Source organism: Schistocerca piceifrons, unplaced genomic scaffold (genome assembly GCF_021461385.2).
Source record: "Schistocerca piceifrons isolate TAMUIC-IGC-003096 unplaced genomic scaffold, iqSchPice1.1 HiC_scaffold_943, whole genome shotgun sequence".
NCBI lineage: Eukaryota > Metazoa > Arthropoda > Insecta > Orthoptera > Acrididae > Schistocerca > Schistocerca piceifrons.
In genome coordinates, this window is record NW_025729216.1 from 2,790,001 (window position 1) to 2,795,000 (window position 5,000).

General features: G+C 54.0%; 1 non-coding gene across 1 annotated transcript in view; it reads left to right on the plus strand.

Annotated features, from left to right (window-relative positions):
* Positions 1-4,025: 4,025 nt before the first annotated feature.
* Positions 4,026-5,000, plus strand: part of LOC124772904 — a 1,909-nt gene continuing 934 nt past the window's right edge. The window contains exon 1 of the ribosomal RNA XR_007014359.1: positions 4,026-5,000. This exon is cut by the window's right edge and continues 934 nt beyond it. This is a non-coding gene — a ribosomal RNA (small subunit ribosomal RNA).

Here is a 5,000-nt window from a genome sequence, read left to right on the forward strand (position 1 = left end):
CCATGCCGGCAAAACAGTATCGCCATCTATGCAAATAGGGCGACACCACATGCAATACCGCCATCTATGCGCATCTGACAACACTACGTCCGCACCACAAAACATACCGCCATCTGTAGGTCTCCCGCAACATGACCTCCTCCAACGACGATACCGCCATCTATGCGACGCCAAGCCGATTAAGACAGCGATGGCGCCACAGTGCCCGCCTTTCGACGCCACCCACAAAGCCTGCAGCCTCTGTCGACCATAGCACCCATTCTCCAGTGGCTCTGCCGCACGAAGCCGTGGACCGGCAATGACTCTACCCGCACCCGTTCGTGGACCACCCCAACCGCCAAACTCGCACCTCCAGCGGATGAACGGCGGACGTTTCCCGCACTCGTAAAGTGCAATCCACCCCTATAACTTGCGTTTCATGAAGAGTTATTTCCAATATGCGACATTCCCGCTGTCCGTATACATGAGCCGCGACCTGTACCACTTACGAGCGAGAGACGCGATCGCGTTGCTCACTGTACGGCGTCCGATACCGAGCCATCAGCATGTCGGTCCCCATGCGCGTTGCACTCGCACTCGCACTCGCACTCGCAGTCGCAAAAACGTGGCGCAAATATATTACGCGGAAGAGTTATAACAGACCGAGCCCCACTGCATGGGGGGAGTCTTTGTCACTAATGTACACAGATGGAACATTTTGGACTGGAACCAGATTACCCGTACACACGGCGCTGATTAGTAATCAATGCAGAGCCATCAAACTACAGAAAATATATACAACTGTCCGTATACATGCTGAAAGAGTCTGCCCACAATGGGAACCACACGTCAGCCAGACACTCTGATCACGCACCACTCTCTGCTTCTAACAGGCGCACATACAATACGTAAGCACCAGCATGGAACAACATCCAGTGCATCCTCTCCGCCACATTACACAATCCACACTATCACAACCAGACCAGGAGGTCCATGCGGAAAATAGAATATCCCACCCTTTCGACATCCACCATTGCGCAGATAAGGCACCAACACCCACACATGTCCTATACAACGGTGCACCCAACATCACAATAGTACCTCCTGTCACAGCGCACAAACAATGACATGACTCAAAGACACAGGTGTGACACAAGCATAGAATTGGAGCGCCGCCTCTAATAAGCCAAAGGTGCATCCTGACGTGACAAATCTGATCATGTCACAAGCATTCACTTACTATAATCACTATCAACGAACCTGCCGCCCCCGCCCCCCCCCCCCTACACCTTTCCTTACAACAACGTGTAACCGAACCTAACCTATGTTGTACCTTAACCTAACCTATGTTGTACCTTAACCTAACCTATGTTGTACCTTAACCTAACCTATGTTGTACCTTAACCTAACCTATGTTGTACCTTAACCTAACCTATGTTGTACCTTAACCTAACCTATGTTGTACCTTAACCTAACCTATGTTGTACCTTAACCTCACCTATGTTGTACCTTAACCTAACCTATGTTGTACCTTAACCTAACCTATGTTGTACCTTAACCTAACCTATGTTGTACCTTAACCTAACCTATGTTGTACCTTAACCTAACCTATGTTGTACCTTAACCTAACCTATGTTGTACCTTAACCTAACCTATGTTGTACCTTAACCTAACCCATGTTGTACCTTAACCTAACCCATGTTGTACCTTAACCTAACCCATGTTGTGCCTTAACCTAACCCATGTTGTGCCTTAACCTAACCCATGTTGTGCCTTAACCTAACCCATGTTGTGCCTTAACCTAACCCATGTTGTGCCTTAACCTAACCCATGTTGTGCCTTAACCTAACCCATGTTGTGCCTTAACCTAACCCATGTTGTGCCTTAACCTAACCCATGTTGTGCCTTAACCTAACCCATGTTGTGCCTTAACCTAACCCACGTTGTGCCTTAACCTAACCCACGTTGTGCCTTAACCTAACCCACGTTGTGCCTTAACCTAACCCACGTTGTGCCTTAACCTAACCCACGTTGTGCCTTAACGTAACCCACGTTGTCCGCTAACGTAACCCACGTTGTCCGCTAACGTAACCCACGTTGTCCGCTAACGTAACCCACGTTGTCCGCTAACGTAACCCACGTTGTCCGCTAACGTAACCCACGTTGTCCGCTAACGTAACCCACGTTGTCCGCTAACGTAACCCACGTTGTCCGCTAACGTAACCCACGTTGTCGCCTAAACCTGCTCTGTAATTGTTATACGACTCGTTCAATTAGTGTAGTGTTGCCCACCCGCAACCCTCGCAATATAGTTCGCTACTCGCACTGCCCGCTCCCCTGTGTATCGCTTCATGTTAAACACCTTGCAAGTCTTGCTGACTTTCCACATGCTCCTGCTGTACACTGTAATGTGGATGGCAGCAGGACGTACATGCCGCGCCCCCCCCCCCCCCCCACACCTCCCCACGTCCCCACCTTGCCCCCTGCCTTCGCAAGCTGGTTGGTGAGAAGTTTGCATGTTCAATGCCCTTCGCATGCGACGTACTCAGGCTACGTTGTGGTGCGGCCTGTGTCAACTGTCCGCTGATGTCGTACGCGTAAACCACAATCTGTACTGCACATTCGTCCTTATGTACTGAATGATACATCGTGGCACATGTGTGACCGTACAACGACTGCGCCCAAAAACGGCGGACCATACAGTGCAAATATTGTGCACGCAGCTACGTGTCGTCTCCCTATGACAGCTGGATTGCAGTGTGGTACGCCATAGAGACGTGTGGGAGGAACGGACGCCGTGGATGGCGATCAGCATGAGCTGTCTGTTGATGTATTCGGACCTAGTCGTCTCTCCTCACACACCGTGATAGCATGGTGCACCGCGTTCCATATCTGCGACATGCTACAGAGGCCGGTTGACAGTCGTTCGAGCAATGGACATCGCATACGTACGGGGGCCACCTTCCACGTATTGTCTAGGCGTGCACATTTTGTTGCGTGTATGTGGGCAGACGTAGTGTGGTGTGACACCTGACACAGGCATGCAATAATCGTGGAAGTTGCAAATGGCGATGGACGCATACGTTTTCTGGTGAAGTTACGCAAATGAACAAATGGTAACCCGTTGTGGTGCGGTTGTTCTCGCTAGGGGTGAATCGGTGATGGCGACGGTAGGTTGAGGTACTAACCGGTTGTTCCAGCGATACCCACCATGCCGACGAAACTGAACGGCATCTGGGTGTGAAGCGATACGCGGCGGTGGCTGGGTGGGACCGTCCCCGGCCGGTGAGGGGGCGCCTCCCGGCGTGCTGGCCGCGCGGTGCGTGGGCGCACGCGCTACAGCCGGCTGGTGGGGGCGGCCAGTGGCAGGCGCGCCGGCCGACGGACGCGGCAGGCGTCGCAGCTGCGCGCCGGCGCACCCTGCGCGCGGCGCCGTGCGGCCAAAGTAGGTCCTCGCGGGCCCGGTGCGAAGCGCGGTGGACATCTTCAGTGTGCTGGTCCGATTGAGGACTGTGTGCGTTGAGGATGCGCCGCCGCCCGGCGCTCGGCGCCGCGACGCCGTCTGCTGCTCGGTCGCCCCAGCGGTTCTCGCTGGTGGTTTGTATCGCAGCTGTGCGGATGTGTTGGCGCGTGCGCTGTGCTGGGAGAGTTCGCTTCGGCACCCAAGTGGGGCTTTTGTCCTTCTGTGGCGCTGGCGTTGGAGCTGCCGGTCACCGTAGGTGGCGCGTGTTGTCTCCCGCCGGCAATGCCACGACAGCACGCTCCCGGGCCTCTGTCGGCAGCGGCAAGCTCAGTTGGGAGCACGGGTGGTCGCACCGAAAGCGTCTACTCGCCTAACTCCGGGCGATTGCGCCTCTCTCGAACCCGACCAAGTACTTGGGACGGCGCTGCGCGCCGCCGGGACCTGAGAGGGTTTCGAGGTGTATTGTGCAGGGGAGCTCAGCCTCCTCCTGTTTGCAGAATGATTGAGCGGACGCTTGCGTGTTCGCGCGGGCCCCCGGGACACACTCCCGGGCGGCCGGCTGCTCAGCTCTAGTTGACGCAGCTCCCTGGTTGATCCTGCCAGTAGTCATATGCTTGTCTCAAAGATTAAGCCATGCATGTCTCAGTACAAGCCGCATTAAGGTGAAACCGCGAATGGCTCATTAAATCAGTTATGGTTCCTTAGATCGTACCCACGTTACTTGGATAACTGTGGTAATTCTAGAGCTAATACATGCAAACAGAGTCCCGACCAGAGATGGAAGGGACGCTTTTATTAGATCAAAACCAATCGGTCGGCTCGTCCGGTCCGTTTGCCTTGGTGACTCTGAATAACTTTGGGCTGATCGCACGGTCCTCGTACCGGCGACGCATCTTTCAAATGTCTGCCTTATCAACTGTCGATGGTAGGTTCTGCGCCTACCATGGTTGTAACGGGTAACGGGGAATCAGGGTTCGATTCCGGAGAGGGAGCCTGAGAAACGGCTACCACATCCAAGGAAGGCAGCAGGCGCGCAAATTACCCACTCCCGGCACGGGGAGGTAGTGACGAAAAATAACGATACGGGACTCATCCGAGGCCCCGTAATCGGAATGAGTACACTTTAAATCCTTTAACGAGTATCTATTGGAGGGCAAGTCTGGTGCCAGCAGCCGCGGTAATTCCAGCTCCAATAGCGTATATTAAAGTTGTTGCGGTTAAAAAGCTCGTAGTTGGATTTGTGTCCCACGCTGTTGGTTCACCGCCCGTCGGTGTTTAACTGGCATGTATCGTGGGACGTCCTGCCGGTGGGGCGAGCCGAAGGCGTGCGACCGCCTCGTGCGTGCTCGTGCGTCCCGAGGCGGACCCCGTTGAAATCCTACCAGGGTGCTCTTTATTGAGTGTCTCGGTGGGCCGGCACGTTTACTTTGAACAAATTAGAGTGCTTAAAGCAGGCAAGCCCGCCTGAATACTGTGTGCATGGAATAATGGAATAGGACCTCGGTTCTATTTTGTTGGTTTTCGGAACCCGAGGTAATGATTAATAGGGACAGGCGGG